This window comes from Tachyglossus aculeatus, chromosome 15 (assembly GCF_015852505.1).
Source record: "Tachyglossus aculeatus isolate mTacAcu1 chromosome 15, mTacAcu1.pri, whole genome shotgun sequence".
Taxonomy (NCBI): domain Eukaryota; kingdom Metazoa; phylum Chordata; class Mammalia; order Monotremata; family Tachyglossidae; genus Tachyglossus; species Tachyglossus aculeatus.
In genome coordinates, this window is record NC_052080.1 from 19175766 (window position 1) to 19198552 (window position 22787).

Here is a 22787-nt window from a genome sequence, read left to right on the forward strand (position 1 = left end):
TTTATACAGCCTGGGAGGATGTGGTCCCTAGTGGGAGGCCTCAGTCCCGAGGGCCAGGAGACCCGGGTTCTAATCCTGATTCTGCTGCTTTCCTTCTGGGTCACTTTGTGTAAATCCCTTAACTTCTCTGTACCTCAGTTTTCTCCTCTGTAAAGTGGGGAATGAGATTCTTATCCTCCCTCCCTCCTAGACTTTGAGCCCTTTGTGGGGCAGTGCTTGCATTTGATATTTCAGTCAATTCGTCAGTGGTATTTATTGAATGCTCTCAGTGTGCAGAGCACTGTACCAAGTTCTTGGAAGAGTACAATATAACAGAGTGGTTAGACACTTTCCTTGCCTGCAGTGAGCTTACAGTGTAATTTATTCGATCGCAGCACTTAATACCGGGCTTCCATACATAGTAATTGCCTATTGAATTTCACCAGTGAACTAAAACCCAGGGCCTAATTTTGAGAATCCTAGGTCCACGTGGATTGAGGCTGTGTTTAACACATACCTTTCTTGGCTTCCCAAACAAGTTGTTAATAATAATAATAATTGTGGTTTTCACTAAGCACTTCCTATGTGCCAAGCACTATACCAAGCGCTGGGGTGGAAACAAACAAATTAGGTTGGACACAGTCCCTGTACCACCTGGGGTTCACAGACTCATTCTCCGTTTTACAGATGAGACAACTGAGGCCCAGAGAAATAAAGTGACTTACCCAAGGTCACACAGCAGACATATGGTGGAGTCAGAATTAGAACCCATGACCTTCTGACTCCCAGGCCCACTATGCCATGGGTTTCATAAAATTATGTAATACAAAATTCTCACCATTTTTTGCCCCTGATCAAAATTTATTTTATGAGAACAGTGACCTCTTCTATGGCAGCCAGCTAAAAAAAAAAAAGCAGGTTTGCATCATAATCACCACTCTTTCCTGAATGTCTGGAAAAAATGAAATTTTGAGCCAGGTTTTCTTTCTGGATTTATTTAATTCTCCCAGAATCAATTTCATCCGTGATCCATCTTGAAATAAAATTCCACAAAAGGTGTAAACTCATAAGAGGTTAATAATAATAATAATAGTAATAATGACAATAATAATAATATTTGTTAAGTGCTTAGGGGCCAGGACTATGTTAGGCATTGGGTTTGATAGAATACGATCAGGTCAGAAATAGTCCTTGACTCACGTTGTGCTCACAGTATATGTAGGAGGGAGAACAAGTATTGAATCCCCATTTTACAGATTAGCAAATTGAGGCACAGAGAAGCTGACGGGCCTGGAAGGCAGAAGATTCTGACTCTGGTTCTAATCCTGGCTCCACCACTATCTGCTGTGTGACCTTGAGCAAGTCATTTCACTTTTCTGGGCTTCAGTTATGTCATCCATAAAAAATGGGGATTAAAAGTGTGAGCCCAATGTGGGCTAGGAACTGTATCCAACTTGATTAACTTATATCTACTCCAGCACTTAGAACAGTGATTAACAAGTACCAAAGTTATCATTATTTATTATTAATAAGGATTGCAAATCCAAGTGCATAGGCAGACCCGAAGGGAGTGGGGGAAGGTGAAAGGAAGGCATAGTCAGGGAAAGCCTCTAGAATTAGAACCCAGTTCGCCTGGCTCCCGAGCCCGAGCTCTTTCCACTGAACCCCACTAAATCCTTAGGCCAAGCTGAATGTCATTTTTTCTCTTCCTCAGGTAAACGTTGGGAATGACAAAATCATGGTTCATGGCATTGGCAAGCACAAATTGTGAGATAAGTTCTTCTGAGCCACCATGTTGGGAATGACAAAATCATGGTTCATGGCGTTGGCAAGCACAAATTGTGAGATAAGTTCTTCTGAGCCACCAAGAAGGGTCTAGACACACAGGCATCATGGTCACAACCCTGTGGACATGGGATATGCAATTAACGACAGGAATGGTGGGTAATTCCGGTTGAAAATTCTAGAAGCAGGATGCCTGACCTATCCAAATGGTGGACAGTGTTTCCCTTTCCTCCCTCCTTTTTATTATGATATTTGTTCATTCATTCAATCATATTTATTGAGTGCTTACTTCGTGCAGAGCATTGTACTAAGCCCTTGGGAAAGTATATATCAACAGTAAACAGATATATTCTTTGCCCACAATGAGTTTACAGTCTTGGGTGGGACGTTAGGGTTAGGGTAAGTGCTTGCTATATGCTAGCTAATGGATAGAGCAGGGGCCTGGGAGCCTGAAGGTCATGGGTTCTAATCCCAGCTCCGCCACTTGTCCACTATGTAACTTTGGGCAAGTCACTTCACATCTCTTTGTCTCCGGTACCTCATCCGTAAAATGAGGATTGAGACTGTGAGGCCCATGTGGGACAGGGACTGTGTCGAACCCAAATTGCTTGTATCCACGCCAGAGCTTAGTACAGTGCCTGGCACACAGGAAGTGCCTAACAAATACCATCATTATTATACAAGCCAATCAGATGAGACACAGTCCCTATCCCACATGGGGCTTACAGCCTTAACCACATTTTACAGATGATGTAACTGAGGTCCGGAAAAGGAAAGTAACTTGCCCAAGGTCACACATGAGACAAGTGATAGAGCCAGGATTAAAACCTAGGTCCTTCTTAATCCTGGGCCCGCGCTTTATCCACTAGGCCAAGCACCTAGTATAGTGCTCTGCATACAGTAAGCGCTCAATAAATAATATTGAATAAATGAATGTTCCTTTTTCCCTCACCATGTGAATCCAGCATCTTTTGAAACTTCCCAGCCTGCAGGATTGAAACCAAACAACCTGGCCTTCAGCCAACACAGTGTCTTATATACACATTTCCGATTTTAAAATGTCCAGTTCTCAAACTTTAATCATGTCACACCTAGGGATTTCTCTCTTTTGCTTTTTTTTTCCTCTTTTCTGGAAACAGTGAGATATGTCCATAGAGCCATGACTCGAAGGAAACAAAATCTTTTTAAATACCCAGCTGGCACTCTTCCGCTAGCAAATCAAGAAAGCTGATGTTGCCTGGAGATTTCATTGTTTCAACCAGTAACTCTTTAGATTTGTCCTGAGTTTATCTGGCTCCTAGGATCGCCCGCTCTTAATGAAATTCCCTTCAAGTTAGTGCTGGAACAGATTATAGTAATTCCACATGGAGGAAAGCATTTGTTGGGATGAAATAACACTTTTCAGTGTCCCATTAAAATAATGAGCTCAGGTCTCCTAATTGCATCAGGGAATGGGGTGGTGGAGACGAAGCAGTGTGGCCTAGTGGAAAGACCACAGGCCTGGGAGGTAGGGGGACCTAGGTTCTAATCCTGACTGCCAATTGTCTGCTGTGACCTTGGGCAAATCAGTTGGCTTCTTAGTTTCCTCACCTGTAAAATGGGGATTAGTTACCTCTGATCCCCTCTTAGATTGGGAGCCCCTTGAGGGGAAGGATAGGTTCTAATTCCCAACTGTGTATGCTTTCCCAGTGCTTAGTACATGCTCTGCACTTAGTAACCACTTATTCATTCATTCAGTTGTATTTATTAAGTGCTTATTGTGTGCAGAGAACAGTACTAAGCACTTGATAGAGTACAATACAACAATAAACAGGCACATTCCCTGCCCACAAAGAGCTCACAGTTTATTTTTAACTAGATACATGAGGGACGGACTCTATCTACCCCAGCGCTTAGTACAGTGTTAGGCACATATTAAGTGCTCATCAAATTTCACACTTATTTCTCTTACCACTCAGTGTCTCAGCCTTTGGTCTAGCTTCCAAAGGCTCCAGAAGTGTAATAATAATAATAATTGTGGTATTTGTTAAGGCGCTTACTAGATGCCAGTTACTGCACTAAGCACTGGATACAAGCAAATCAGGTTGGACACAGTCCCCGTCTGACATGGGACTTACAGCCTTCATCCCCATTTTACAGAAGGGATAACCGAGGCCCAGAGAAGTTTAGTGACTTGCCCAGGGTCACACAGCAGACAAGTGGCAGAGCTGGAATTAGAACCCAGGTCCTTCTGGTTCCCAGGCCCGTGCTCTGTCTGGACATGCTTTGTATCAGTGCTTTAAGACTCTGAAGTCAAGAATTCTTCTATTTTTCCAGCTGATGTCCCCTTCCAGACAAATGCTGCTGAAATGTATTACAATTTGTAGGAGACAACAGGATCACAGTTATCAGCAGTTTTAATAAGGCAGTTGCACCCTGACTGTAAAACGTGTACTCCCAAGCGCTTAGTACAGTGCTCTGCACACAGTAAGCGCTCAATAAATACGATTGATTGTAAAAACTGAATGGAGTTTAAGTTGTGTCATGGTCAGAATAGATTTTGCCCAAAGCACCTTAATCAATCAATAAATCATATCTATTGAGTGCTTACTGTGTGCAGAGGACTCCATTAAAAACTTGGGAGAGTACAATACTTAGTAGATATGTTCCCTGCCCACAGGAGTTTCAAATTAAAGGCCGAGGGAGGGGTGAATAAATGGTGCAAATTCAAATGTGAGAGTGATGCAGAAAAGAATGGAAGAAGAGGAAATGAGGGCTTAGTTAGGGAAGGGTTTGAAGGTGGAAGAACAGTGGGATGGTGGATAGAAAGGGAGAGACAGGTCAGGGGCGGGACAAAGTGAGGCAATTGGCGGCAAGTTAGAGAAGATTGAGGTATAGTGAGTAGGTGGGCATTAGAGGAGCCAAGTGTGAAGGGTGGGTTGGAGTAAGAAATCATACAACTGGTGAACAACCTTGTAGGTTCACAATCACCTTGACAAGTTTCTGTAGTGAGCAGGGAAAGGGAGTCTGCCAGCTCGACTATTTTGTACTCTCCCAAGGGTTTAGTACAGTGCTTTGCATGCAGTAAGTGCTCAATAAGGGATAAGGATTTGGGTTCTAATTTGGTTTCTGCCACACTTCTCATGTCACTTCAGTAAGTCACTTCTCTGGGCCTCGGTTACCTCATCTGTAAAATGGGGATTATGATCGTGAGCCCTATGTGGGACAGAGGTTGTGTCCAAACTGATTAGTTTGTATCTGTCCCAGGTCTTACTACCGTGTCTGGCACATAGTAAATGCTTAGCAGATACCATTCAAATTAAAAAATAAATAAATACAATTAATTGATCTTGGCAGGCAGTTAATGTAGGGGGCAGCACAGATGGATGCTTTCCATATATATGTTGGTAACAAAACAATATGCCGCTGACGAGGAAGATGACCGGTTAGAGAAATGCCAGGAATCGAAGCCACGCGGCCAAGTGGAAAACGTGAGCCCATTATTGAGTAGGGATTGTCTTTATCTGTTGCCAAATTGTACTTTGCAAACGCTTAATACAGTGGTCTGCACACAGTAAGAGCTCAATAAATACGATTGAATGAATGAAAAGGCCTTGGGAGTCAGAGAATCTGGATTCTAATCACAGCTCCATCACTTGTCTGCTGCGTGACCTTGGACAAGTCACTTAACTGCTCTGTGCCTCAGTTCCCTAAACCATAAAATGAGCATTTAATATCTCTTCTCCCTCCTACTTACACTATGGGTTCCACGTGGGACAGATACTGCGTCTGACCTGATTAACTTGTACCAACCCCAGGACAAAGAATAGTGTTTGACACAGAGTAAGTGCTTAGCAAATACCATAAAAAAATTTAAAGAAACTGGAAACTGACTCAGGAACTGCAAGAATTTTGAGCCACAGTGACCAATCTCCTGCATAATCGATCCCTTGATGCTTTGTTTCTAGGCCTCTGGGCAATGAATAAGCTTCTTTCCCAACACCTCTACAGACCTGCCTCACCTCTCCCAAACATTTCTTCTTATCCAGGGGTACCGCAAGAGGACTGCAGCATTTCTGATGTTCAGCAGGAGTTGAGTGGATCGTGCAGCTTGTGGAGATGGGAAACAGATGATCAAGGTTAGCAGAGAGATTATATTACCATTATGCAGCCTTTAAATGCAAACTGATTAGAATTCAGTTCTGTTTCTAGGAAGCCAACCAAACAACAGTGTCTTGGGAGCACAGAATAAAGGAGCGGAACATTTTGGTTTGAATTTGCTGTGGATTAGAAAACACTGCTCAGCTTGTGGGTCCATGGTGTGTATGGTATTAAGTATTCCCACCTGACACTCACTCTGATTAATGGGAGTCATATATGCACCCTGACATCAGCACTGAGTTCCAGGAGCCTTAGCAATTTCACTAGGTGTGGCTGCTTTGGGAGCACCAGTGTGGTGTAGTAGATGGATAAAGCCCCGACTTGGGAAACAGAAGGACCTGGGTTCTAATCCCAGCTCCACCACTTGTCTGCTGGGTGACCTTGGGCAAGTCACTTCACTTTTCTGTACCTCAGTTACCGCATCAACAAAATGGGGATTGAGACTGTGAGCCCCATGTGGGACAGGGACTGTCCAACCAGATATGTTTGTATCCACCCCAGCATTTAGTAAAGTGCCTGGAACAATAATAAGTGCTTAACGAAGAGCACAGTTATTATTATTGTTACCAATTATCATTCAAGGATGGATTGTGTGTATTAAAATTAGAGGGAAATTCTTTTGCTCATCCATATTTCTTCCTGCTAGACTCTTTTTCAGCTCTACTTTGTCATCTCTGGCATGACTAGAGATATTACCATTATGATTATTTTTAAAGTACTTGCTATGTGTCAAGCACTATGCTAAGCACTGGGGCAAATACAAGTTAATCAGGTTGGACATAGTCCCTGTCACATATGGGGCTCACAGACTAAGTAGGAGGGAAATAGGATTTAATCCCCATCTTATAGATGAGGAAATTGAAGCCCAGAGAAGTCAAGTGACTTGCCCGAGGTCACATGGCAGACAAGTGGTGAGAAGCAGCATGGCTTAGTGGATAGAGCAGGGGCCTGAGAGTCAGAAGGACCTGGGTTCTAATCCCAACTCTGGCACCTGTTAGCTGTATAACCTTGTCACTTAACTTCTCTGGGCCTCAGTTCCCTCATCTGTGAAATGGGGATTGAGACTGTGAGCCTCATGTGGGACAGGGACTGTATTCAGCCTGATTACCTTGTATCTACCCCAGTGCTTAGAACAGTGACTGGCACATAGTAAGCGCTTAATAAATGCCATAAGAAAAGGAGGACTTGGGTTCTAGTCCTGTCTCTGCTACTTATCTGTTGTGTGACCTTGGCAAGTCACTTCACTCCTCTAGGGGAATAAGACTGAGCCCCAGGTGGAATAAAGGGCTGTGTCCAACCTGATGATCTTGCATCTACTCCAGTGCTTATTACAGTGCCTGGAACATAGTAAATGCTTAACAAGTACATAAAGTATATATAGTAACAAGTATCCTGACAATGCCAGGATTAGAACCCAGGTCCTCTGACTCTCAGGCCTGAGCTCTTTCCACTAAGCCACACTGCTTCTGAGTTCTACAACCTTTATTGTCCTCTCCCAAATGCTTTAGAACTGTCACTGATCGATCGATTGATTAAGCTGCTCTCCCTGACTTCCCTGCAAAAATCCCCCCCAAAACCTTGGCCTTTCAGAGAAAGAAAGAGGTGGGGTCACCTCTGAAGCCTCAGAATCAGTAACTGATAGTAGCCTTGCAATTACATGATAGTAATGATTTGGCTTGGCTAAAATGCAGATACAGTTGTTACCCTTCCCACAGCGGAATAGATAAAAGCTGTTTCAAGTCTGTCCACTTGTCTGGTCCTTGGGTATTTGTGCTACAGCTTGGGACCTGACTTATTTATGTAGTTAAGTGATTTGATCAATGAATTGTATTTATTGCATAGCTTGTGTATGTGTAGCCCTGTTCTAAGAACTTGGGAGAATACAGTAGAGGTGGAAGATCCAATACCTACCCTCAAGAAGCTTGCAATCTAACAGCAGAGAGGACATAAAATGATTTACAAATATGTGGAAGAGCGTTTCAACAACTCTGTAAATCATTTTGTACAAATTTGTGGCAAGATGTTATCAATCACTGGTATTTATGGAGTGCATGGCCTGTGCAGAGCACTGTTCTAAGCGCTTGGGAGAGGACAATACAACTGAGTTGGTAGACATGTTCCCTGGCTCACAAGGAGCTTACCATCTAGTGTTATGAGTGTTCATAATGCTAAAGGAATGCTAAAGTTTTGAGATGGTAGAAGAGAGGTTGTGAGATGGCTAAGACCAAATGTTATCAGGGAAATCCTCCTGGAGGAGGTGGTATTTCAGAAGGATTTGGAAAGGGGAAGAGCTGAGGTTTGGCAGATTTGAAGGGAAGAGGAATAGAGTGAGTCAGAGGTTGGGAAATAATAATAGCAATAAATGATTATGGTATTTTTTACACACTATGTGCCAAGCACTGTTCTAAGCTCTGGGGTAGATACAAGGTAATCAGGTTCAAAACAGTCCCTGTCCCGTATGAGGCTCCTAGTCTTAATCCCCATTTTAGGAATGAGGTAACTGAGGCCCAGAGAAGTGATGTGACTTGCCCATGGTCACACAGCAGACAAGTAGTAGAGCATGGATTAGAACCCATGTCTTCTGACTCCCAAACCCAAGCTCTTGCCCCCTAAGCCAGACTGCTTCATTAATTGGGAGGAGGAAAAATGAGAGGATTTAGTAACAGATTGGCTGTGAGACTTTTTTTTAATTGTATTTATTGAGCACTTACTGTGTCCAGAGCACTGTACTAACTGCTTGAAAAGTATAAATTGGCAAAATATAAAGACCGTGCCTACCCAACAACAAGCTCACAGTCTAGAATGAGGAGATAGACAACAAAGCAAAACAAGTAGATAGGTATAAATACCATCAGAAAGAAAGGGAGGAATTAAGGATAATGCCAAAGGGGTGGGCTTTGGAAACAAGAAGGATAGTGTTGTTACCAAGGGTAAAGGGAAAGTTAAGTAGTTAAGAAGTGGATAAGGATTTTGGAGGGAAGATCAGCAGTTTGGTTTTGAACATTTTTAGCTGAAGGCAGGTGATAGATTAGTATCTATCTACTCTAGGAATGTCCTGGAGGCGAAATTGAGAAGCAGTGTGGCTCAGTGGAAAGAGCACAGGCTTTGGAGTCAGTGGTCATAGGTTCAAATCCCGGCTCTGCCAATTGTCAGCTGTGTCACTTTGGGCAAGTCACTTAACTTCTCTGTGCCTCAGTTACCTCATCTGTAAAATGGGGATTAAGACTGTGAGCCCCCCATGGGACAACCTGATCACCTTGTAACCTCCCCAGGGCTTAGAACAGTGCTTTGCACATAGTAAGCACTTAATGAATGCCATTATTATTATTAAGGTCAAATAAGAGCATGCAGATGGAGAGAGAGGTAAGGGCTGTCTTGTCTTAGGCCGTGGAGTCTTTTCCGATCCATAGCGACACCACGGACACATCTCTCCCAGAACGCCCGGCTTTCCATCTGTAATCGTTCTGTTAGTGGATCCATAGAGTTTTCCTGGTAAAAATCTGGAAGTGGTTTACCATTGCCACCTACCGCGCAGTAAACCAGAGTCTCAGCTCTCGACTCTCTCCCTTGCTGCTGCTGCCCAGCATTGTTGAGTTTTGACTTGTAGCAGATTGCCTGCCACTCGCTTGCCACTGGCCAAGCTACGAATGCAGTGGGTATGTCTCTGCTTGACTCTTCCTCCCGAGAGGGGGAAGTAAGGGCTTGTAAAATAGAATTGAGAGTCTTCTCCACCAGGTTGGTAGCTCAAGGAGAGGTAGCTGATGAGTTCCCTGAAGGTGTGATAAGCAGTCATTCTTTGGTATTTATTGAATGCCTTTTGTGTGCAGTACACTGTCATTAACACCTGTGAAAGTAGCTGGTAGATTCGATTACAGGAGAAGCAAACAGAGTCCAGAAGAAGCAGTGTAGCCTAGTGGATAGAGCACACTCCTTGGAGTCAGAAGGACCTAAATTATAATCCCAGCTCTGCCACAGGTTTGGCATGTGACTTTGGGCAAATCACTTCTCTTTTCTGTGCCTCAGTTCCCTCTCTGTTAAATGGGGATTAAGACTGTGAGCCCCAGGTGGGACATGAACTGTGTCCAACCTGATTACCTTGTATCTACCCCACCACTTAATACAGTGCCTGGCACATAGTAGCACTTACCAAATACTGTGAAAAAATACTTTGTCTTAATTTAATCCTACTCTTAACCCTAATTGAATTCCCTCTCACAGTAACTTCCCATTTTACCATGAACTCCTTGTGAGCTGGGAAAGCGTCTCATGGTTCTATTGTGTTTTCCCAAGCACTCAGCACAGTGTATTGCCTCCAGTGGGTGATATCTCTCTTACTGCTTGATAATTAATTGCTTTGGTGGAGTTCTATCATCAATCTCTGCTACCCTGCTTTTCCACAGACACCATCTCTTGGTTGGCTGTCTCTTACATGGTGAATTTTTGGCTGCTAGTGGTTTGCAGATTTTAGGGTGGGGGTGAGGGAACTTAACTGATTTTGATTAACTGTCTAGACTGCCCCAAATTCCTTGCTCACAGCTCCAAGGAAGGTACACTGGTGAGGAGGTGGAAAGTAATGGTTCAGGTGAAATGTTTGGGATTGCCTTCGCAGTTCATTGATCTGTCTCCAGCCCTGTGTCCTTTGACCATGGAAAATGGAGGGTTGCCTTTGTCCATAGAGAGGAACGAAAAGCTCTATATTAAAGACCGCTGATGGTGTAATGAAGCTCGGTCCTCTAAAATCGCAGAATTGATAACTTCATTTTACCTTCGCTAAAAAACCGGACTTGGCTTGCACTCTGTCCCTTGGGAAGCAGCCCCTGACATTTCTTTTAAAAATCCACTGCAAACTGAGCTGTTTTCAAAAGTGAGGGCTGATTTTTTTTAACTTCCTTCTTTTTCTTTTGTGGTTCATTAGCATCTTCCCTTGACTCCCCCCACACCCCACACCCCCTACTAGAAACTAGAAGTATTTCACTGTGGCTTGCCAAATGATTTTTATCTCAGTGAAAAAGAACTTGCTATTTCCTGAAAATCTACCACTTTTCTTTTTTTTTTTCAATACATTCTGTGCTGGGAATCAAACCCAGGTAATTTGATAAGGAGTCAGTGAAAACAAATGAATTCTGGCTGCCCCAGAGAGAGGACAGTGTGGAATACACTAGGTCAACACCTTTGCTGACCAGATCTTCTGTCATTTGAATATCAGGGTTGGGGAACTTCACAGACCTAAATTGAACGGACAAGAAAGAGGGGAAAAATTAATTCCGTCAGCGGTTCAAGGTGGTTGGTGTTTCAAGATCTGGACTGTGATTTTTTTAACCTTGTCTGCAGGAGAAATCAAAAATAAAGTGATTATAGTAGAGCCAGCAGGGATATACACAGAAGCAACATTTCCACTCGGAAAGGAGGTGGAATTCTGCATGTATTTAGCCTTGTATACACTAAACCTGCATGTGCATGTCTATTTAGCTGTGTACTGTTTGTCCCATCAGGCGATCAGTTTCTTTAGGGAAGAAATTATTTTCTTCCCCTTCCCTCCTTCCAGCCCTCAGTAAAGTGTATGTCTCTGTATGGGAGTACATTAAACCTAGCATTTATAAATTTATGAACTTATACCCCCCATATGTGCTTATTATATGTATGTACATATCACATATGTGTGCATATATATACACTCATATACATACATATAAATATATAGTGCAATTAATTTTGTGTAGATATGTTTTTATACATACACACTTTTTCAATTATTTATCCTCACGGCTTTATTTGTAAATACTTTTAAATTTACCTCCTGCATTAAACTGTAATTTCCTTCTGGGCAAGGAATTTATCACTTCTTTATTTTGTACTTCCCAAGTGCTTCGTAAGTGCACTACCCCAAGTAGGTGCTCAAAAATAGGAATTATCACTATTTCCATTGTCTTGGATTGCTGGGAATAGGGAGGGAAGGGCAGGTCTACGAATATGGTGTTGTGGGTTCATATCACTTGGTACTAGGATTGTTTTAATGGGATGTGAGGTTTTCTTTACTTGGTGAAATGGGTCTATCTCTGTTATGGGAAGGTAACATCAGGCTGAACTTTAAGGATAAAGAAAGAGAAGAAGTAACTGTAGCATTTGCGTTTGCTATGTACCTAGCGCTGTACTGAGTGTCCGGGGAAGATGCAAGATTATCAGATCAAATGCATTTGGGGCTTGCAGTCTAAATAAAAGGGTTAACAGGTATTAACTCCTATTTTACAGATGAGAAACTGAGGGATAGAGAAATGAAGTGATTTGCCCAAGGTAACAAATCCGACAAGTGGGGGGAGCCAGGATTAGAATCCAGATCATCTGGCTCCCAGTCCAGTACTCTTTCCACTAAGCTATGCTGGGGTTGCTAGCAAGTCATTTTGCTGTAGATGATAAGGTTGGGGAAATCTGCATTTTGTCCTCTCTGACTGACTCTCTTCCTGGGATTCAACTCCTCCTTCTACAGTGAGAACTGTATGTTTCACTAGATTTATCCTGGCTGCTCAAATCTGAAAATACGTCATTAGTGTTCCCTTAGAAGTCCTAATGCTCCTGCTGTTAAAAAAAATTCATTCTAGATACTTTTTCTCAGTTAAGTCCAGTTAGTTGGGGAATCAGATCTCAGGGAGATAGAGGCAAGATAAACCAGGTTGGGTTGGGTTGGGCTTAATTTGAGAAACAGTGGAAAGAAGTTCAAGCACACCTAAGAAAGTTATTTTTTAAGAAGTAAAATGGGTTTAAAAAAACATCCCCTTGATGTTGACCACATGGCCAGGGAGTGAGGTGCATTGTTGCACATTTCAAATCTAAGATTAAAAAACCCAACTTGAAAGATCATATCTGAATCCCTCATTTTCCTGGTTCCTTCTCCCTTCTGCATTGTCTGTTTGCTTGGATCTGTGACTTCTGGGCATTTGATATTCTTCCCACCCTCAACCCCACAACACTTATGGACAGATCCATAAATTTTATATTATAAATTATTTATATTAATGTCTGTCTCCCCCTCTAGACTGTAAGTTTGTTGTGGACAGGGAAAGTGTCTACTCTAACTCTGTTTTTTTGTGCTTTCCCAAGCGCTTAGTACAGTGCCCTGCACACAGTAAGAGCTCAATAAATACCACTGATGATGAGGTGTTGATAGAAGTCAACTAAAAGTGAACTGAATCATTTTCCATTCAACCCACATAGGCAGGAACAATAGCCCATGTAATTAGTCACCAGGAGTGCTTATTTTCTTGGTTGGAGAAACACTCCATTGTTTCTCTTGAATTTGCAGCTGACTGGCAGCAAAACATATCTGGGCCTCTCTAGACCCTAGATTTTTGATCATTCTGAATCTAAAATACTACTGGATTTGAACTGTCTTAATGAATGCACACCTGGGAAGTGGACGAAATACATGAAAAACATGTTTGTAATAACAGGTGGCCACAGAAAACACTTAGGAAGGTAGTACAAGGGGGAGCAATGTGACAGTGAAAAGAGCACGGCCCTGAAACTCAGAAGGCCTGGGTTCTAATCCTGACTCTGCCACTTGCCTGCTGTGTGAGTTTGGGCAAGTCACTTGACTTCTCTGGGCCTCAGTTTCCTCATTGGAAAATGGGGATGAAGACTGTGAGTCCTCTGTGGGCAGGGACTGTATCCAGACTATCTTTGATCTGCCCCAGCATTTACTATAGTGGAAACAGCATGGTGTAGTGGCTAGAGCATTGGCCTGGGACTCAGGTCATGAGTTCTAATTCTGGCTGTGTCACTTGTCTGCTTTGTGACCTTGGGCAAGTCACTTCACTTTCCTGGGCGTCAGTTACCTCATCTTTAAAATGGGGATTGAGACTGTGAGCCCCTTGTGGGACAAAGACTGTACCCAACTGGATTTGCTTGTACCCTCCTCAGCACTTAGTACAGTGCCTGGCACACAGTAAGTGCTTAACTAACACCATAATTGTTATTGTTATTACTACAGTGCTACTTACTACTACTACAGGTAACTGACAGGCAGAGAAAATAAGTAACTTGCTAAGATCACACAGAAGACAAGCAGACATGACTTCTCTCCATTGGCTAGTCAGAGTTTTTCTTGATCTCCTGGAAAAGAAGATAGTTTTATCCTCCTCCTCCTGGATTTACCATTGTAGCATATGTGTAAGACAGTGTGATAGCATTTGACATGGTCCTGATTTCTTGCCGTCAAATCTAAGTAAATTTGACTGCCCCAAGAAGTTAATCAAATTCCTGAATTTACTATACACCTTTTTTTTTCCTCAGAGATGAAGGCATCCTGTCTGATCTAATGCTCATTTCCAGTGAGGAAAAGCAGGGCGGGGTAATAGATCTGGTGTTGTCCAATTTAGTCCATCCAGTCGGAGTGGAAGATGGTGTCAGAAAACTTTTCCAACCTACTAGGAAACTTCTTCAACAGTGAGGGAGAACCTCAATATATCCGAAGATCTCAAACCAAATGTCACAGAAATCTGCAGTCTAGAAAGCATTTTGACCAAGGATGAGGAACTGGACAAAAACACAGCAAACAGAATCAACAAGGTCAGTGTAACATCTGGAAAGTGGCAACAAGATTCTGTAGACTTTCAGTTGGGTCTTACCTCCTTCCCTTCCCCACAGCACTGTATATATGTATATATATATTTGTACATATTTGTTACTCTATTTTACTTGTACATATCTATTCTATTTATTTTATTTTGTTAGTATGTTTGGTTTTGTTCTCTGTCTCCCCCTTTTAGACTGTGAGCCCACTGTTGGGTAGGGACTGTCTCTATATGTTGCCAACTTGTACTTCCCAAGCGCTTAGTACAGTGCTCTGCACACAGTAAGCGCTCAATAAATACGATTGATGATGATGATGAGTTCATGAGGGCTTCTCTTTTCTACCTCCTTTTCGAGAGTTGTGCTGAATTGTGCAGCAAGTTATGAGGTTTTGAGAACTGCCCCCCCCCACCCCCCACAGAAATCACAACCAGCTTTTTGTGTAGTTCTATCATTGTCTCTTAGGTCACTCTCAACAACAAGCGGGATCACGCCACATGAGGTGTTGGAATGAAGCCTTTCCGCTACTAGAAGCGAAACTCTACTCCTATCCGGGCAGCCTGGCTGGAAGAGAAGAATGATTGACAGTAGGATTTCCAAACAGCTGTTCTATTGGTAAGCTAAAATGAGGTTACCGAAAACAGAGGGGGCAGAGGAAACAGCCTGAAATAATGTGGAATTTCAGCTCTTAGAACATAGAACCAGCCTGTGCACTGCAGTCAAGAAAAGAGCGTCTCTTTGTAAGTGGAAAGGTCTAGAAAACTGTGACCCTGAGAGGCAAAAAAAACCCCCAAAAACTTTAAAATGGTGCTAGGCACTGCTGACATCAAATGCACCAGAAGAACAGGCGACAGTTTTTATATGTGCATCAGGGTTACAGACTGTCAGTTTGTAACACCCCCTCACCCATGGGTAAAATTCCCAGTCGGTGATGTTATTTTGGAATATGAACGACATATAAAAGCGGGCATAGCTGTGCATTATTGTCCAAATTATATTTTTGTCTGGTATAATCAGACCATCACCGATTGTATGGGAATTGATTCGTTTTCATACATTTATAGAAATTCTCATGGTCATTCTTCAAGTTTAGTGGAGGCTTCTCTGGGAACCGGGGTCCGAGAGAAAGTCCTATAATTCAGGGTTATTCATAGATAAAGTCACACATTTCCTTTCAGGTAGTTCCAACTCCTTAGTTAAGGGTTGCCTGGTGATTTTCCAACCATATATTAGTGTATTCAGAATCTATTCACTGTCCTGATTGAAAGCGAAAGGGGTGGGGGAGAAAGGAAGTCATATCCTGTCAATAAATGCTAAAAATATTTAGTGTGGCAGACTCTCTATTTTCTTTTTTCAAAAAGCTGATTAATATTCAGTGGCTGAAGGTTAATACCCCATTCATTTTATTCCCTTTACATCCTGCACACAGTAGTGGCTGTTCCAATTTCAACCCCTAAATCACACAAATCTGGTTCTAATCAGGAGACTAGTAACTCACTGCCTAAGCAGAAAAACCCTCCAAAGGAACACAATTGCTAAGCTGCTCTTGTGACACACAACTGCAAGACTCTTATAGATATGCCTGCTCACTGTCATAGATCTATCTAAATGCAGTCCTACCGAAAACGTACCGGCACATGTGACTCAGAATTTGTATGTTCAAATCCACCTGGTAGAGAGAATATAAAATGAAGAAAGTGTGAAGAAAGCGGCATGACCTAGTGGAAAGAATACAGGCCTGGAAATCAGAGAACCTGGGTTCTAATCCAGCCTCCACCACTGGTCTACTGGGGCAAGTTGGTTTTCTCTGTAAAATGAATGTTAAATCCCACTTGCTCTGATTTAGAAATGAGCCCCGTGTGGGACAAGGACTGTATCTAATCTGATTATCTTCTATCTACCCCAGAGCTTACTACAATGCCTGACACATTTTAAGTGCCTTAACAAGTACCACTTTTTCAAACAAGCAAACAAGTTAAAGGAAGAACTTTTAAAAAATTCAGTTCTTAAGTACTAAAAGTTTTTTTTTTTCTCCATCTATGTTGGTAGTCATAAGTAGAATTATTGAGGCTCAAATTTTTTTATAGTACCTGTTAAGCACTTACAATGTGCTAAGTGCTACTCTAAGCATTGGTTTAGAAACAAATTAATCAGATTGGAAACAATCCCTGTGGCATATGAGGCTCACAGTTTAAATAGGAGGGAATAGGATTTAATCTCCATTTTACAGATGAGGTAACTGAGGCACAAAGAAATGAAGCGACTTGCCCAAGATCACTCAGCAAACATGTGGCAGGGCTGAGATTAAAACACAGGTACTCTGACTCCCAAGCCTGTGCTTTTTCTACTAGGCTACAATGATCTCTTGGTGTGACAGACTGCACTTGTTCTTTGGAAAGTACCAAATAATAAAGTGACATGATCATTGTCCACAAGGTGCTTCCACTCTAAATCAGTCTATATTCTTATCTGTTATGGCTTAATTCAGAGCGGTGATTCTTAGAGGCAGAGGGATCTACCTTGGTGACCTTTAAGGTTTTTTCTAGCTCCTGTATTCTGAACCTGAGCTGACCTCATCAGATTGTCTTTGTAGTTGGCTCCTACCCTCTCCTAGATAAGCAGAGTGGGAGGGAGATTAACAGTGATAGGTGAGGCTTCCTGAAGTTATAGAACTTTGAGAAAGCTTTGACTATTGAATTTTGAACAGCCTAAATGGTTTTAAAGCCCTTAATCAGCTCACCCCTCTTTTACCTTACCTCAGTAATTTCCTACTCCAGCCCAGCCCGCACACTCCGCTTCTCCATCTCCAGCATAGTCACTGTGCCCTGATCTTACTTATCTCGCCACAGACCCCTTTCTCATATTGATTCACTCAATCATATTTATTGAGCACTTACTGTGTGCAGAGCACTGTATTAAGCACTTGGAAAGAACAATTCAATAAGAAAGAGACAATCTCTGCCCACACTGAGATTACAGTCTAGAAGGGGGAAGACAGACATCAAAACAAGTTAACAGGCATCACTATAAATAAATGTAATTATTATATATTTATACATACATACATGCTTTGGGGTGGAAAGAAGTTGGGAAGAGCAAAGGGAGCAAGTTGAGGTGATGGGGAAGAGAGGGGAAACTGAGGAATCCTCCCCCTAGCCTAGAATTCCATATAAGCCAGACCACAACTCTCCCCATCTTCAAAGCTTTATTGAGGTCACATCTCCTCCAAAAGGTCTTCCCTGATTAAAATGTCTTTTTCCCAATTGCTTCTCCTTTCTGTGTCATCTATGCAATTGTCATCATTCACCTCACCCTCAGCCTCATAGCAGTTATGTACATATCTGTAATGTATTTATATTCATTTCTTTCTTTAGACTGTCAGCTTGTTGAAGGCAGGGAATGTGTCTACCAAGTCTCTTGTAGTCACCCAAGTGCTCAGTGCAGTGCTTTAGACACATGGTCAATAAATTTTGATTGATTTAGAAGTCTGGAAATGGTTCCTTTAACAGCAATGCTTAGGGACTGCTTTGTTTATTGATACTTTTGGGTCCTTATGTTATTTTGTCTTTACGTATCAAATCCTTCCACATGTGCTGATTCCCAACTTCTGGGCCTTTTAGATATTGAATTATCCAGAGATCTTGAAAGATGTTTATCTTTGCACTATTCCTCAGTGTTCTGTAGCATTTACATAATTATTGCTCTGTAAATGGAATCCATTTTATACCAACATGTCCATTATCCTCCCTTCTGGAGTCAGTGAGAGCCAACTGGGATATTCCAGTAGTCAGGATGTCAAAGAGTTGTCAAACCCTTGACCAGAAAGTATGGAAAATGGGTCTGAGGGCAACTGGAACCTGACTCGGGTATCAAATGTCCAAAGGTCACACATCCAAGTGCAAAGATGACAGACGTGAGAGCGAGCCAGGGAAGAGGGAGCGTCACTGTAGAAGGCTTCTTGGTGAAGATGTAACCTTAATAATGCTTTGAAGGTAGAGTGATGGTCTGTCATATGGAGGGGGTGGGAGTTCCAGGCTTAGGGGGAGGATGTGGGAAAGGGGTCGGTGGTGAGGAAGCTGGCACTTGAAGAGTGGAGTGTGCGCACTGGCCTGGAATAGGAGGTTAGTGAGGTGAGGTAGGAGGGGGCCAGCTGACTGAGTGCTTTAAATCCATAGGTAAGGAGTTTCTGTTTGATGCAGAGCAATAAGATCTGTATGAAGGCTTCTTTCTCCTCTGTACCAGCCAGGAACAATTCTAATTGGTTGTAAGGGAGAAAATAGAGAGATGAAAGTTCATTTGCTCCTGTGCCTTGCAGCTACACCTCTTATTTCTTTGATTGATTAACTGATCTCCCACCTGAAGAATATAAACACTCTTCTATTTACCAACAGATATTCCTGGCTAATTTGGAAGCTTCATGAAGACAGGAATGAGTCCCACCGATATCAAGCCACTGGAGAAATTGTAGGGCATTCTAATCCTCCCTGCCCAGTCTTCTCAAGACTGTAAGCTCGTTATGGGCAGGGAACGTATCTGTTTATTGTTATAGTGTACTCTCCCAAGTGCTTAGTACAATGCTTTGAACTCATTAAGCGCTCAGTAAATATGACTGAATAAATGAATCCCCATATCACTTAAGTACCCTGACTGTAAGGGAACCAGTCTGCTAATGTCATTTTATTGTACTGATTGATACAATGCTCTGCAAAAGCACTCAATAAATACCTCTGATTGATGTTCCTATCCTTGTATTTTCTTGCTTCCCTTGCCTGTAATTATTTGTTTGTCTGTCTTCCCCTTTAGACTGTAAGCTCCTTGAGAGTAGGGACGGTGCCTCCCAACTGCATTGAACTCTGCACTGAGGAAGTGCTCAATAAATACCATTAATTTTTTTGATTGATTCTGTCATTCTTCTTTCTAAGGTGGGAGTGGGTTAGGCTGGAGGTTGCCAGTCTATCCTAGCAGGTGCTTTGGGCCTCACACTGGATGGTTCCATGGAAAGATCACATGGGGTTCTACTTCAGATGTTGTGGGGATCCCAGTAGATTGTTCTTGTCTTAAGCTGTCGAGTCGTCTGATCCATAGCTACGCCGCTGACGCTTCTCCCCCAGAAAGCCCCACCTCCATCTGCAATCGTTCTGGTAGTGTAGCCATAGAGTTTTCTTGGTTAAAAATCTGGAAGTGGTTTACCATCTCTTCCTTCCAAATGGTAAACCTGAGTATCCACCCTCGAGGCTTTCCCATGTTGCCACTGCCCAACACAGGTGAGTTTTGACTTGTAGCAAATTGCCTTCCATTTGATAGCTACTGGCCAAGCTAGAAATGGAAGGGGTATGCCTCTGCTTGACTATTCCTCCCATAGTAGGCAATGGTAGACTACTGAAAACTCTCCAGCTGCAACCCTGAGAGGGGGTGGGATGTTTTAGTAATAATAATATAATAATAATGGCATTTATTAAGTACTTACTATGTGCAAAGCACTGTTCTAAGCACCAGGGAGGTTACAAGGTGATCAGGTTGTCCCATGGGGGGCTCACAGTCTTCATCCCCATTTTTCAGATGAGGTCACTGAGGCACAGAGAAGTGAAGTGACTTGCCCAAAGTCACACAGTTGACAATTGGCAGAGCCGGAATTTGAACCTATGACCACTGACTCCAAAGCCCGTGCTCTTTCCACTGAGCCATCCTGCTTCTCTTCTAATCATTAGTTCACCCCTGAAGCAGTGCTTCGATACTGTTCTACTGCTTTCAATAGTGATGGTAAGAACCTTGCATCGAGCCCCTCCTCAGGCATTTCTTGCTCTCTGTTGCCCCTCACAACTTGCTAATAATTGTGCTATTTATTGTGCTTAAGACATGCCAAGCTCCCTAGTAAGAGCTGGGGTAGATATAAGTTAATCAGATCAGATAAAGTCCCTGTCCCACATGGGGCTTATAGGCTAGGAAGGAAAATGCATTTTAGAGTCCCATTTTACAGATGAGGAGCCTGAGGCCCAGAGACTCAGTCGTATCGACTGAGTGTTTATTGTGTGCAGAACACTGTACTAAGTGCTTGGGAGAGTACACTATAACAATAAACTGACACATTCCCTGTCCACAACAAGCTTACTTGTCCAAGGTAGCCAAGTGGAGGAACTGAGATTAGAACCCAGGACCTCTGACTCCCAGGTTTGGGCTTTCTCCACTAGGCCATGTTCCTACCTCAGAATGTCTTCTTTCCAGGCCCGTTTATCTGTTGTTTTTAGTATTTGTTAAGTGCTTACTATGTGCCAGGCCTTTTACTAAGCACTGGGGAAGATACAAGGAAATCAGGTTGGACACAGTCTTAATCCCCATTTTACAGAAGTCATTAATTTATCCGTACCTCAGTCCCTCATCTACAAAATGGGGATTCAATTCCTGCTTTCCCTCCAATTTAGACTGTGAGCCACATGAGGGACCTGATTATCTTGTACCTCCCCCCAGCTCTTAATACAGCGCTTAGCATCTAGTAAGCGACTAACAGATGCCATAATTATTATTATTATCATGAGGAAACTGGAGCCCAGAGAAGTGAAATGAAATGACTTGTTCAAGGCAGGCAAGTGGCAGAACTGGGATTAATAATAATAATGATTATTATTATTATGAGGGCATTTGTTAAGCACTTAACTATTTGCAAAGTGCTATTCTAAGCCCTAGGGTAGATACAAGCCTTTACTATGTGCAGAACAGCTTACTAAGTGCTTGAGGGACTACGATCAAGTTTGTAGATATTCTTATTATAATATTAAGCTCCTCATGGACAGGAAATGTGTCTACCAAATCTGTTGTACTCTCCCAAGTGCTTAGTACAATGCTTTGCACTTGGTAAGTGCTCAATAAATATGTTTAATCATATTTGTTAAGTGCTTAGTATGGGTTAAGAACTGTGCTAAGCACTGGCATAGACACTAGTAAATCAGGCTGGACACAGAGATGATCCCTGGCTTCGAGAAGCCTACAGTCTAGTAGAGGAGACCATTATTAAAATACCTTACAGATTAGTGGGCAGAGAAAAATATTTTCAAGATAGACATATACATTCAGTGAAAGGAGAATGTTGTGAGTACCTAAGTAGTTAGGGGGTGAGAAGTTCATTAATTTATTCAGTCATTCAATCATATTTATTGAGAGCTTACTGTGTGCAGAGCACTGTATTAAGCGCTTAGGAAGTACAAGTTGGCAATATATAAAGACAGTCCCTACCCAAAAAACGGGCTCACAGTCTAGAAGTGGGAGACAGACAATCAAATGCATAGGCAGGGGAGGAAGGAGGGAAATAAGGTGGAGAGATGAGAGATTAGTTAGAGAAGGCCTCCTGGAGAAGATGGAATTTTAGTTGGGTTTCAGAGACGGAGAGACCAGTGAGCTGCCAGATGTGAGGGGGAAGCAGGAAAGGTGTAAGCAAGAGATCATCTGTCAATCAATCATATTTATTGATTACTTAGTGGGTGCAGAGCACTGTACTAAGTGCTTGGGAGAGGGCATTGTAACAGTAATAATAATGATGGTATTTGTTAAGCGCTTACTATGTGCCAAGCACTGTTCTAAGGACTGGGGGTAGTTACAAGGTAATCATGCTGTCCCATGTGGGGGCTCACAGTCTTAATCCCCATTTTACAGATGAGTGAACTGAGGCACAGAGAAGTTAAGTGATTTGCCCAAGGTCACACAGCCGAGAAGTGGCAGAGCTGGGATTGCAATTGGATTGTAGAACCCAGGTCGTGGGTTCTACCATGACCTCTGATTCCCAAGCCCGTGCTCTTTCCAGTAAGCCACGCTGCTTCCCATTAATATTAGTTACTATTAGTTTTCGTTAGTCTTCATTAGTATTAGTAGACACATTCTCCACCCACAATGAGCTTACAGTCTTGAGGGGGAGATAGACATTTATATCAATAAATTATGGGCATGTGAATAATAATAATGATGGCATTTTTTTTAAGCGCTTACTATGTGCCAAGCACTGTTCTAAGCGCTGGGGAGATTACAAGGTGATCAGGTTGTTCCATGTGGGGCTCAGAGTCTTAATCCCCATTTTACAGATGAGGTAACTAAGGCACAGAGAAGTTAAGTGACTTGCCCAAAATCACACAGCTGACAACTGGCAGAGCAGGGATTTGAACCCATGACCTCTGACTCCAAAGCCCATGCTCTTTCCACTAAGTGCCAAGGACCTGAAGGTGGGGTGAACAAAGGGTGCAAATCCAAGTGTGAGGGTGGCACAGAACTTGTGAAACAAAGGGAATATATTAATGGTATTTATTAATAATAATAATAATGACATTTGTTAAGTG

General features: G+C 42.5%; 1 long non-coding RNA gene across 1 annotated transcript; it reads left to right on the forward strand.

Annotated features, from left to right (window-relative positions):
- Positions 1-1765: 1765 nt before the first annotated feature.
- LOC119937860 lies at positions 1766-18990 on the forward strand. The gene is made up of 5 exons (XR_005454238.1): positions 1766-1919; positions 5793-5882; positions 14191-14466; positions 14935-15084; positions 18861-18990. It is a non-coding gene; the product is annotated as an uncharacterized LOC119937860 (long non-coding RNA).
- The last annotated feature ends 3797 nt before the right edge of the window (positions 18991-22787 follow it).